Source organism: Pipistrellus hanaki (assembly GCF_964339955.1).
Source record: "Pipistrellus hanaki genome assembly, chromosome: 1".
Classification (NCBI taxonomy): Eukaryota; Metazoa; Chordata; class Mammalia; order Chiroptera; family Vespertilionidae; genus Pipistrellus; species Pipistrellus hanaki.
Window position 1 is genome coordinate 200,639,535 of NC_140503.1, and position 14,569 is coordinate 200,654,103.

General features: G+C 39.3%; 1 protein-coding gene across 8 annotated transcripts in view; it reads left to right on the forward strand.

The window, feature by feature from the left end:
• KCNIP4 (potassium voltage-gated channel interacting protein 4) overlaps positions 1 to 14,569 on the forward strand; it is an 899,162-nt gene that overhangs the window by 798,292 nt on the left and 86,301 nt on the right. The gene's annotated exons all lie outside the window — the stretch shown is intronic.

A 14,569-nucleotide genomic window follows, 5' to 3' on the forward strand; every position in this document is an offset into this window, starting at 1 on the left:
TGTAGAAAATGATGATATCTGAAGGGAAACCCTTTATTTATTTATTTTTTTAAAGATGCTATACAGTCATAGTCGGTTTGGCTCAGTGAATAGTGTCAGCATGAGTATCAAAGGGCCCCAGGTTCAATTCCGGCCAAAGGCATGTACTTCGGTTGCAAGCTACTCCCCAGCCCAGGCCCTGGTCTGGAGCAGGCAACCACGCAATGTGTTTCTCTCACAGAGGTGTTTCTCTCTGTCTTTCCCTCTCTCTTCCACTCTCCCTAAAAATCATTGGAAAAATATTCTCAGGTGAGGATTAATGATTAATAAAGTTAAAATTTAAAAATGCTGTACATAATGAACATTTACAAATATCTATGTATACAAACATTCTTGCATATATATTTTTTTCAAGCATCAAAGAACAGTGGGAGTGAGACACACAGAAGTGTTGTTCTTCCCCAGTTAGGAAACAATCACTAAGAAGCTAAAAGAAAGTTTCTAGGTGCAGGGCTAAATTTCTGGTTTGAATATTGAAATTTTAATCACTTAACTCTTGCAATGATATTTATTTTACTGTCTATCTAAGGTTTTAACAGCCATCAAATTTTACTTTTGTCATTTGAAAGATTTACTTGCATGATTCTGTTTTCACTTGCTAACCTTAATCTTCGATGCAACATATGGAAAAGATTTGAAAAGAAAAATCTAAAAATGAGAATAACCCATGTCTTCACCTATTCTCTTTATACACTGCCACACCATGTTGTAGGAACTGACAGACTCAATTCATGATTTGAAAATATAAATGCTCTGAAATTTCACTTACCTTCACAACAAAAATGGAGAAAATTTGTAAAGTACTTCCAACAACCCAATACATTCCAGTCAAAAGTCCCAGGATGGAATGGTAAATCATTTCAGTGGCACTGACCAAAGGTAATATATCATCATAATAAGATTTAATTAATTCATTTAGTCATTCAATGTATATTTATTATATGCCAGGCCTTGTCCTTGTGCTGGGAGAGAGACCAGTACAGAAAACAGCTTTGAAAAAGATTTGTCCTGTTAGGACATTCTGTGGAGAGAGGGGACAGGACAAAATTATTTTTATGAGTAATAACAATATGGACACACACACAAAATAGAAATATGGTTGAGAAACATTGCTTTGATGTTTTTCTTTCATTGCACACATGCACACCATTTCAAAAACAAAGCATGACATGTCATCAACAACCCAGAAGGCCATCATGAAGAATTGTGCCAAAACCTAGTCCTGTATGACATTGAAGCTGCAGAACTTTTTCTTGCCTCAATTTGTCAGCAAATGTGGGCTGTTAGAGCCATTGCTTTTATCCTTTCAAGCTGGAGTCGAATTTGCCAATGCACTAGACAGTTACCAAAATATGGTCATTTGTACAAAGCAGACAGGTGAAATGTAATTTTCAAATGGATCGCTATGTTTACTTAGGGAAGAACAAAATCGCCCAGTCCTCTTGAGCATGCCTCCTGCTCCAATGTTCAGTAAAGCACACAAATAAGTGGGTACACTGCAATTTCCAAGCAGATATGAGGAATATGTCAGAACATTTCTTGGGGAAAAAAAGATGCTAAAAAATGTGCAGAAGGACTCCAAAAACTATTTTTATAAAAATGGAAGTTCATAAAACTGGCTGATAGTGAATCAGCACTAGACATGGCTGCCAATGTGTGAGCTCCAAATGGTCTATAGATATAGAACTCCCGCCTTCAGTAGCCACCACTTTTCCCCATTAGCTACCCATCCCAAGAAAACCCTAGCATGTGGAAGTAAGTTGCTTGGAAAAGAGACCACATGAATTCCATTGTTATGTTACTTTGCAATAGTGATTTCATCAGATCCCTATTTATGATCTGGGCCCTAAGCAGTTGGACACAAACTCAAAAGATGACATGAGAACATGAGGCACAAGGCAGGTGGTACCGGAGTGGCAGGAGGAAAAGCATGGGCCCACAGGTCTGCATGCTGGACCACATACAGAACCCTAGGGGCAGGGAGGCCTGATGGGCCAGTTCCAGACCTGCGGGGTGGAAATATTCTAAACCTGACCCACGCAGCTTCAAAGCTAGGGGCTGAAAGTGAGTTTCATATAGGCCAATATTCACCCTAAATTTCATTTTATTATTCCAGGAAGGCAAATTGAAATAAGAACTCTCATTCCTCTTGGCAGGAAATGTGAGTTATCCATATTACACAAATGACAACAACAAAATAAAATATTTCCTGCAGAAAAGCCTACATTTTCCTAAACTATGGAGCACTTAGATTCTCACAATTAAGAACCTGCAAGTTTGGAGGAAACATAGAAAGACATGTAGCCATATTTAGTTCCCAGACTCTTGCTTGACCAGGGAGCAGCCTGGATTCTTCAGGAAGCCACCATTAGTGACAGCCAGCTTTAAGGGCATCCTTCCTCAAGGCAAACTCAAATAAGCCTTCCTTCTCACTTCTACCATAGTCCTGTCCTTGAGAGTATTCTTCAGTGTCAACACTTTCTTCCATGCCATAGTCTTCCTCCTCTTCCTGTTCCTCCTCCTTCCCCTTGGGGGTTGGGAAGATGAATAGTTTATTTACATAAGTTACTCAAGTTCATGGCAGAAAATTTGGAAAGTGCAAAATAGATGAGAAATCACACACACTCACACACACACACTCACACACACACACACACAACACTCACAGCACACAACATACTCATAGTCCTATTATACCCCTTTCCTTTGAAGTATCAATAAATAAGTATGAACATCTTTTTTCATTTCTGTGTGTGTATCAATGAGATCTCATCTATACCAAGTTTTTTTTTTAAATATATTTTTATTGATTTCAGAGAGGAAGGGAGAAGTAGAGAGATAGAAACGTCAGTGATGAGAGAGAATCATTGAATGGCTGCCTCCTGCATGCCCCACACTGGGCTCCAGCCTGCAACCCAGACATACGCCTTGAACGGGAATCAAACTATGACCTCCTGGTTCATAGGTTGACACTCAACCACTGAACCATGCCAGCCAGGCTTTAACTAGTTTTTATCCTTTATTACATTGCATATTTTCATCATTACTAGCCTTGTTATTAAAAAAATCTGAAAAGTCATTTTCAATGGCAAACATAATATTACATTGTATAGTTATTATAAATTATATTTGACCATATTTCCTGGTTTGGGGATATTTAGATTTTCTTCCCTTTTGAATTTTCCCCCCATAATATAAATAACCCTGGGATAAACATTTCTGTGCATATATCTATGTACATATAGCTATATATGTATTTTAGATTATTTTCTCCCAAACTTGAATTTTTGGATGAAAAAATTATGTGACTGCAAGCTTCCCAATGTATATCAGAAAAAAAAATTGTGTTGGCTTTTCAAGTATTTAAACACATACATATTGCCTCCTGAGTTTTTTTGTTGCATAGACTTAATATGCTCAATATTTGGAAAGTATATGTATTTTATAGTTACTTGTTAAATACAGACATAAACATTAGCTCTGCTATCTGTACCCCAAATGAAAGCATTAAAAGAAGTAGCACATGACAATGATTTTTAGCATGAAAAACCATAGACTATTCTTAAATATTTTAAAATAAAATATATTACTCATCTATAACAAACAGCAACAAATGGATAAGTCCAGATTCCTGTTAAACCACAAATCTTGACTTCCATGTTTGTGAAGATAGTCAGACAAATATTGATCGAAGTCCAACTGCTATGGAAAGGTTTGAGGAATAAGACATGGCTTTGAGAAGGAGGTAACAGCTCTTTGCAATGGCTTCCAGTGGAGCAGGAGTGGTAGATATGTTCTACTGAGAATCACTGTGAGTATTAGGATGTCTTCCTTCTGACACTAAGAACCCCCCCTCACCCAACAAGAATAGGAATAGGATAGCTACTGGGGCTGCTAATACCTAGACCATGAGTGAAGGATTAGCTCTTTCAAGTGTTTGGCCCTGCCCCCTGTGCAGCCAATTGCTCACTGCTCTATGCAACCCCAGGCCAGGATGCAAACATGAGCAACCAGCCTGATGCAATAGCCTGATCACGATTCCTCAGTACCAGTCCCAGGTTGCTTATATCTTTCATTGGCACCATAAGCTAATAGTTGCTGAAATTAGAATCATCTTCCCTTCGTTTTATGCTCACCCACCCACCATCACCACACTCTGGTCAATTTTCTCTGAAATATCTTTTAAATTAACTTCTCCTTTTTATCTCTTGTGGTAGGTCTCTTGCTTAGACACTCATTATCTCCTAACAACTACTGAGAAAAGAAAAAATGGATATAGCATGGGCTTTAGTGTGATATCTGCATGGTCTGAATTCCTCTCTTGTCTTTTACTAAACAAAGTGCCTGAAGTTACTTAGTTAAATTCTCTGGCCCCATAGTTTCTCCTGACTAAATCATTCATCCCATAATATCCTTTTGGGAGACCATGTGTGGCAAGCATGATTGTAGGCACTGGCTTTTGAGCAGAGAATAGGACATAGCAGTTCACTGTCCTCATGGAGCTTTTTATGGAAAGAGAGATGATAAAAATGAATATCAAGATAGTCTCAGGAGTTGATGAATGTTATAAAAGGTAAACCTGTGGTAATGCACTGAATGTGGGTAGAACTGCTTTGCCTTATTGATAGGGTGACTTTTGAGACTCTAACGAGGGGTGGTCAGTAATGTGAGGGTCTGGAGAGAGAGTGCCAAGGAAGAGGAAAGCCACGTAGTTTATTCACAGTGCAGAAGGAAAGACCATTGGTCATCAGAAAAACAGGTTGTTGTGAAGACTGAACAAGATCATTTATGCAAAGCACTTGGCACATGAAACAGAATGAGAATGAATATAGGACAAGTATTGACTCAGTCAAATTGATACTCCCTTCTGAGGAAGGCATATTGTCTTCCCCACACAACAGCTCAGAAAACTGGCACAGATAAGTCAGACAACTTTCTGATGATCAGAGCTGGGATTCTGACACCAGAGTCTGCTATCTGCATCATTTTATTAAGCTGAGCTGGGGCATGGGAAGATAAAGTGAGTTACTCAGTTATTCAGTAAGGAGATATAGCCTTAACAACATTTATTTTTTAAAGAAAAATTATGTGTGTTCACAGAGAGTAGAGTAGCTAGGGATTTCTTCACAATAAAACCATTCCTGAAATAACTAGTTAAAATCCTTAATCTATGTTTATCTAATCAACATATACCTTTGGACCTCTAATTGTAGCTCTTTTTCATAATGTGAATCACAGATCTTCACATTGGGAAGGATTATGGAAAAGCATTGGTTTGACCTTCTACCTCAGGGAAGGTAAGGCTTACATCCATTTCACACTTGAGGCAACTTTGGCCTTAAGATGCTGCAATGATTTGTGCAGAATTGCATACCTAGAAATTGGAATAAAACCCATTCAAGCCCCCTTAGTCTTATGACACAGATACTCTTACTGAAAAGCTGCAAGGTATGGGATTGTCATATCAATAGAATAATTCTTGCTGGAAAATTTCCAAAACAGAGTAAAGGCCAGTTTCATGGGGTTGCCACATGACCTAAAAGATTAGATACTTCTAATCAAAAAATCATCATATTTTACATGCTATGAATATCATTCCTAGTATAACAATAATAACAGCCTATTATAAAGAATACTAGAGTCCTGGTGCACAAAATTCATGCACAGGTATGGTCCCTAAGCCTGGCTGGAGATTGAATCACAAATATTTGGCATGGATGGGCAGGTCCCAGCTGATTTCTGGGCCTTTGGCAACACGTGGGCCCCTGGGCCCTTACACACCCACCTCGACCCTCCACCTGATTAATAGCTCTCAAGTCCCCACTTTTTTACCTTTTGAAATGCAGTGAGCACATCTGGATGGATGCCATGGGCTGGGGTACAGCGTGGGCTTCTAGGCCGTCCAGTCGCACTGCACAGAAGCTGGGCAGGCAGTGTGCTCTCTCCCAGTTGGCCTCGCAGACCAGCTCCTGCACGAACCCACAGGGACCCCAACCGGCTCCTGTGGTCCCAGGGGTTGCAGCTTGGTTCATCCAGAAGATAAGCATGGGTGCGGAACAGGCTCCTCACGGGCGCCCGGCACCTGGGCGCGGGGGCATTCCTGGCACGTGAACCCTGACGTCCTGGGGAAGAGTAACAAGGGGAGTGAGAGTGAGCTCAGTGGACACCCTGCATTCTCATCGCATCTCTGTCCCCGTTATCCCTGCCCCTAGGTAGTCGGTGAGAGGTTGCAACATGTCACCAATGCCCACCATGTTCTGCGCCGCCCCCTACTGGTCAGTGCATGTTATAGTGAGAAGTCAAACTCCTGGTCTCCCAGTTGAATGACCACCAGAGGGGACAATTTGCATATTAGGAATTAATTATATAGGGTAGCCTATTTTATATGTGAGAAAATGGAGTCCCAGATAATAGAAATAATTTGCTCAAAATTACAGAGCTATTTAAAAAAATCTAGGCTCTTCCTCCCTCACAAGTGCACATCTCCTAAACTCTAAGGGACCCCACACAGCTTGCAACCAGGGGAGCAATGGGCAGTGGCAATTCCTCCTAGGCTAACACCCCGAGCCTGTCTCCAAGGCCCCCTTTTCTCTGATTTACCAGTGACCTAAAGCAGCCACACCTAGTCTCTCCTGTTGCTCCTTTAATCCTAAACCCTTGCTGATTTCACTGTCCCCAGATTTTGATTCTCAAAATAAAATAATAAAAATATCTACGATGAGAAATTGAACTCCAATTCTAGTATTTTTCAAAGCTGAGATTCTATGATTTACTATCAGTCAGGGTCCAGACAGGAACACAAGGCACACTCAGATGGGGCAATGGAGGGTAAATTAATGAAGGGATTATTTGCAACTGGCTGGTGTGAATGTTATCATTTCTAGACTGTCACTTATCAGAAGATGAATAAAACCATAGTTATAGGTATAACTATCATAGATGTCTCCCCAACAGGGTCTCTGGCCTTTGGAAGAGCAATATAGCTACTATCAACTCCATGCCACCAAGGAGGGAACACAAAGAATCAATTTTATTTTGTGTTTTCTTCCTTCTTGATCATGTTGGTATTTCCCATTGGCCAAACCTAACGGATAGGAGTGTAGGTTACACCCATAGAAATCAGCCTCACATTCTGTTGTCTTATAAACCAGAAGTTGGGGATCTACAGGACCAGTGATAATTCTCAGAGCCAGGCACACTGCTCTTCTTCTTGTAAGATTTGTTCCCAATTCCATCACATCTTGAAGGCTAACAGCTGGCTCACACGTACATACATGTTGACATTGAGTAGATAAATATAGGATTAAGGAATTTAGCTATTTCACGAATGGCTTAGAATCAAGAAATTGCTAGCTACTCTTCTCTATGTGAGCACAAATGCTTTTTCTTTAAAAATAAGCACTGCCAAATCTGTGGCTATATCTCCCCATTTACTGAATAATTCACTTTTTTTTTCTCCATGCCCAGTTCTTTCCCTATTTATGCAAAGGACATGATGGTGACCAAAGTTTACTCACTAGATAATGGTAAGGAATAAATGCAAAAAATAAACAGTTGATTGTGTGTGTGTGTGTGTGTGTGTGTGCATGTATGTGTGTATCTTAAATTTAAATTTGCTTTATAATAATGCTAGAGGCCTGGTACATGAATTCAAGCACCAGTGGGGTCCCTCAGCCTGGCTCAGGGAATTGGGCTGAAACCAGTTCTTTGACACCCCCTGTAGGGTCCCAGATTTGAGAAGGTGCAGGCCAGGCCAAGGGGCCCTACCAGTGCATGATCGGGGCCAGGGAGAGATACAGTAGGTTGGCCAGCCAGGGAAGGACAAGGGGGAGGGGGGGGCTCCAGGGCAAGTCTGGCCATCTCACTCAGTCCCAATTGGTGGGACCCCAGCAGCAAGCTAACCTACTGTTTGGAGTGTCTGCCCCTTGGTGGTCAGTGAGCATTATAATGAGCAGTTGAGTAGCCTTAGCATATCATTAACATAGTATGCTTTGATTGGTTGAGTGGCCAATGGATCCAACAGATACATAGCCTATATAGGATTTACCCAGTAGAATCTCAGTGCCCTCATTCAATCAAAATACTTGATTCAACAAGTTAAAGCCTTATTCCAGGGGTTTTTGTTGAACAGGTAAAGAGCAAATGCAACAAGGTTATTATAAAGCTAGACTATTCATAACCCATAAGCCACCATCATCAAATTGCCTTGTATAATTGCAAAACATAATTTCTTCCTTTTTTAAAAATATATTTTATTAATTTTAACAGAGAGAAAGGGAAAGAGATAGAGAGCTAGAAACATCAATGAGAGAGAAACATCGACCAGCTGCCTCTTGCATACCCCCTACTGGGGATGTGCCCACAACCAAGGTACATGCCCTTGACCGGAATTGAACCTGGGACCTTTCAGTCCGCAGACCGACGCTCTACCACTGAGCCAAACCGGCTTCGGCACAAAACATAATTTCTTAACTCTACTTCAGGTTTTTGGTGTCAAACCCAGCATAACATTTAAGTGTTTTGTTTCCTGGCAGCTTATTGATCATGAAAGTTTTGGATGCCTCTCTTGGCTGAAAAGCCATCAACATGTGGCTGTTGGCTTTATTAAAAAAAAAAAAAATGACTTGAACTGCCAACATGCTATCAATTAAAAATACAACAGTAATCTCCAGGAAGTTTTTTTTAAAAAAATATTTAGCCTTCTGACAATTAATTAATCTCATGCTAATTCCTTGGTGACTTTAGCTAAAAGCTCTGACCTGGGCATATAGTCAGGAAAATTTTTGGAAGAACAGAAACATAACCCATGAGGGTTTGTAAACTCAATGTGTATGTCTGAAACAAGGTACTTCAACTTTATCATTTGTATGAGCTAAAAAAATTTTGTGATAGAATTTTCAGATTTTATTTTTACTTATTTAATAAGCACCTAATTCTTACTATGTAGCTGGTATAGACCTAAGTGTTTTGCATATGCCCTGGACAGTGTTGCTCAGTGGTTGGGCATTGTCTGGTCACCAAAGGTTGCTGGTTTGATTCCTGGTCAGGGCAGGCTCAATCCCCAATAGAAGACATACAGGAGGTAGCTGATGGATGTTAAAAATAAATAAAAAAGAAGTACTTTGCAAGTTTAATTTATTTTATCCTAAAACCAGTCCTATAAAATGGACACTTTATATCCACATTTTACAAAACAGGCAACTGAGGGATGAGAGGCTAATTCGCTTGCCTGAATCACCTCATCAGTAAGAGGAGGCAGGGCCAGAGTCTGTGTAATTTGCCAGTTCTCTAGCTACATTCACTGTGTTGGTCAGTTTTACAATAATAATAATAATAATAATAATAATAATAATAATAAATATTTATTTTTTAATTTTTTTCCCCACTTACCTACTCAACATAGGGCACCCTTGCAATGCTCATGTTGTCCAGAGAGATTGTTCTCCTGACCTCAGTCTGATCATGTTCAAATGAAAAATGCAGACTGTGCCTCATCTCCTAGATCTAGCCTTGCAGGAACATTGAGACAGCATAGCTTATTTCTGGCGGAGGCAGAGGATGTTCCAAAGCCTGCATTTAATTTCTCTTGTTCCCGGTACTTTGCTACTCATAAAAGGCAGCAAGTGGGAAAATTGGAAACTCTACTTAATCCCGTTTTAATACCAACCAGCCTGTCACTTATCGCAAACTGTGTGTTGTAATAATTAGAATAACTGCCCCTTCTCTTTGTATGGGATTTTACAGGTTTTAAAATTCTTTCCCTTGATTATCTTATATCACCCTCATAAAGCTTCTGGGAGAATAACACATCACAGGAATTATAGCCTTCTTTTCACAAACTGAAAAATGGAGAGATTAAGTGGCTTGTTCAGAGTTGCATAGCTATTTAGTGACAAATAGGAAGATGGGCTTTTTTTTATTTTTTATTTCTGGTCTATCATGTATCTACCAGGAATCTTCATTAAATCTCGAAAGAGTCTTGATATAGGAAAGCCAGAGGCAGGAATCCCAGGACAGCCATTTCCTGTTGGCAGGTTTAGTAGATGTCACGTAGATAAAGATGATGTTTATGGAGCACTAACTATGGGGAAAGCAATAGTGCCCGGAACAGGGGAACACATAGATCATGATGTACTGAAATAAACAGACATATGCAAAGATACCTCAGATACAGCAAATTCAAGAAAAATGCTGTGAGAGGCAAGTCTAGAGAGGTTAAAAAGTTACAAAGTTAAGAGTGATAATGCTGGATTAGCCTATTTGGTTCAAACCCCGGTTGTGACTAGCTATAGAAAACTATAAGTTTTCTTAGGTAAGTTTCTTACCCTTTCTGAGTTTAATTGCCTTCTGTGCGCAGTGGAAATAATAGTAGCAATAGTATATGTTCCCTCAAAAGTTCAAATGAGCAAGTGAAGTGTTTACAACAGTTACTGGCTAGTAATTGGTCCCTAAATGTTGGCTGCCAATGCTGTTATTCTATCCTATGATGATCATGACTCCTATAGCCACAGATGTGAGACTGAATCTCTCCTCAGTGCATTTCACAGAGAGAGAATATTTCAGCAGTGCTCTTTGGAGAAGAATCATCATTTCACTGGAGACAGAAAAAGCAGGGGGAACATTCTAGGTACCTGAAAAGATAAAGCTTAAGATAGAAAGAATGAGAACTCTGGAGGAGAAGGCTGAAAAGGTGCTCTGGGACCAGAATTTGTAGATTCTTAGTGCCAACATCAGTCTGGACCTTTCTCTGCAGTAAAGGCCGAGATGATGGGGAGTTATCCAACACTTGAATTTATTTACTTCTAATTCAGCTTTATTGAGTTATTTGTCATATAAAATTGAAAGATTTTAAAATGTACACCATGGTGAAGTGATACTTTATACATTGTGAAAGAATTCCCATCATTTAGATACTTAACACATCCATCACTTCATTTTTATTTAGTGTGAGATTTTTTTTTTTTATGGAGGGATAGGATATTTAAGTTTTACTATCTTAGAAAATTTCAATTATACAACACAGTGTTATCTAATACAGTCACCATGTTCTACATTAGCTCCTCAACCCTTATTTATCTTATAGCTGAAAGTTTGTCCAATCTTGCCCTATTCCCTCCCTCCCCATGCCCCAACCCCAGTCTTCAGTCCTTGGCAATCCCTTTTTCATTTTGTTTCTATGAATTTGAATTTTTTATTTTATTATTTATTTATTTATTTATTTATTTATTTATTTTTAAATTCCATATATTAGTGATATAATCAAGAATTTGTCTTTCTCTGTCTGGCTTATTTAACTTAGCATAATACCCTCAAGTTCCATGTATTTTGCCACAAACAGCCAAATTTCCTTCTTTCTCATCACTGAATAACTTCCATTGTATATCTATACCAAGTTTCCTTTATCCCATACATCTCTCTCTTTTTTTTTTTTAATATATTTTATTGACTATTTACAGAGAGGAGGAGAGAGGGATAGAGAGCTAGAAACGTCGATGAGAGAGAAATATCGACCAGCTGCCTCTTGCACACCCCCTACTGGGGATGTACCCGCAACCAATGTATTATACATGCCCTTGACTGGAATCGAACCTGGGACCTTTCAGTCCGCAGACCGACGCTCTACCGCTGAGCCAAACCGGTTTCAGCTATCCCATACATCTCTTGATGGACACTTTGGTTATTTCCATATCTTAGCTTTTGTGAATATTTCTGTAATGAACAAGGGAGTGCAGATATCATTTTAATATACTGATATTTCCTTTGAATATATAATGTATGCCCAGAAGTTTGATTACTGGTTCAAAATGGGGAATATATTCTTTTCTGTTTGGGTTTTGAGATGGCTAGAGTTAGCCACAGGTCAAGGGAGCTGGACACAAGTTCTTCCTTAGAAGTTTTGATGGTGTGAAGTCAGAGAAAAGACTAGCAAAGAATCAAGAGTAATGTTTAATGTAAGACATGCACAGGGTGTTAAAACTGTCAGCAAAAGCTAGCTGGGTATTGATTTCTGAATCAAGGAACCAAATGAAACCCAATATGAGAACATGACACGATAATAAATCATAAAATCTCCACTTAAGTGAGAGAATTAAACAATGCAATGAAATCACTAACTCAAGACCTCACAATTACTCTGTGCCGAAGGAGGGGTTTCACCTCAGTATAATGCCAGAGCGACAGGTCTTCACCATAGACTTCCCTGTCTAGAGAAGAGGACAAATGCCTCAATATAAGGAGGCAGTTATAGAAGGGAGAAGAAAGACTTGAAATGCATGGTGAAGGTGCAACTGGAAACACTGCAGAACAGTTGGTGGTAGTGAATGAAAGATAGAAAATGTACAAAGGGATTCCACCAGAGGGATACTGGTGCATTCAGCAAGACGAGGAACAGAGGCCTTGAAAGTTAAGCAGAGGTGATCATTTGGTTTTCGACATGGTAAAGTGTCTGAAGAACACAAGCCATTCCCAGAAGCAAGCTTTATTGTCAATCCTTGTATCTTTTTTGTTCAGGTTACCTGTGTGATGAAATCTTTCTTCTTCCTACTTGATTGTTTTTCAGTATATTCTTTTAATTGCTAATTTGGACCAAAAGAATGGAGTGATGACTACCTATAAAAAGCTACATAGAAGTGTAGATTTATTTTATTTTATTTTTCGTAATGAAGATTAGTGTGTGTTTTTTAAAATATATTTTTATTGATCTCAGAGAGGGGGAGAGAGAGAGAGAGAGAGAAATATCAATGATGAGAATCATTGATTGGCTGCCTCCTGCACGTCCTCTACTAGGGATCAAGCTCACAACCTGGGCATGTACTCTTGATCAGAATTGAACCTGGGACCTTTCAGTCTGCAGGCCAAACCAGCCAGGGCTAGAAGTTTAGATTTAAAAAGCTTTCTCTGTTTTTTTTGTTTTTTTGTTTGTTTGTTTGTTTGTTTTGTTTTGTTTTTTGTCTCTTTTATTGATGATTTCATAATTGATCACTTGTGCAGTTTCCAGGAGGACTCATAAATACCACTTGTCCACTTGCATTGACCTGAAGAGTCATATTTGGACTAAACATTAACAGTAGCAAGGCCAATTCTTGCTGGTGTCCATTATACACTGACATAGGAATCTAACACTTTAAGCAGACTCAGTTTTACACCCCACCAGGTCTATAAAATTGCTCTATTATCTGCTTAGATTGCAGGGTTCAAGTTTAACCTCCTTACTTCCAAATTGCTTTTTTTGCCAGGGGATCTAGAGCTGCAAGCGTGATGGGCAGGAGTCCTTTTGGGGAACACTGGCCCATCTTTGTTCATAAACTTTCAGAGGAAACAAAAGAAGAAGAAGAACAAAACAGCAAGCTCTGGAGATGAACTGACATAAGAAAGCTTATTCACCTTTTGGCAAAACATTTTCATTGGAGACTTTGGGTAGAAAAATAGCTCCACAGTACATTTTGTGTTCTCTGAATCTGCTTAGAGGTGGGAAAATTCTCCAGGGAGTGTTCCTGGAGGCAATAAAAATCATGGTTAATTGAGCTCACTGACAGGGTACAGTCAATCCATGCTTTAGGTGAGCCGAGGGAGCAAAAGCACGATAATAATACCAGAATGTATGCATATGGATTCCGATGGTGCACCATACACTATTCAGAGTCCTTTACCTACAGATTCTATCTAATCTTCAGAATTATTCAGATGCTATTATGATCACCATTTAACAACTGAGGAGAATAAAGATTTGAGGTTTGAAGTGACTTGTCCCACACTGTAAGGCTACTAAGTGGTAGAGCTGAAACTCAAGCCCAGGTCATTTAGTCATTTGACACATTTTTATTTTATATTTTAATGTTTTTATTGATTTCAGAGAGGAAGGGAAAGGGGGAGAGAGAGAGAAACATCAATGATGAGAGAGAATCATTGATTGGCTGCCTCCTGCATGCCCCCCACTGAGGATGTGCCCTTGACCAGAATCAAACCTGGGACTCTTTAGTCTGCAGGCCTACACTATATCCATTGAGCAAACCAGCTGGGGCACATTTGACACATTTTTATCAATACCTGCCACATAGGAGACATTAATCTTAGTGGTGAGATTGCAGCCATGAACAAGCCCATGAACCAGGAATGAGACCTCAGACTCTGACTGGTACTGTGTGAACATGGGCAAGTTACTTACACTCTCTGTGCCAGTGTCTTCATCTTTAGAACATAATACAGTGTGCTCATGGGAATTTTATGAGTTAATGTATGTAAAATGATTACACAAATCAAATGCAATAAAAGGGGTTTACTAATATTATTACATTTTTAGGACAAATAGGAGAAAGTCTATCAAAATTCAAGAGAAGCTCTACTGTTAGGGCATTGTTCTGTTAGTGTAGTATCACTAACTATCTTTCTTTACCTCACTTCATGTTTCACTACATTTTAAATTTTTCTCTTTGATCATAGTTGCTCTCAGCTATCGCCTTTCCTGACAACAAGAATATCTTAGCGTATCAATCTTTTCAGTCGGCCTCTGTGTGCAAGTTCAATCACATTT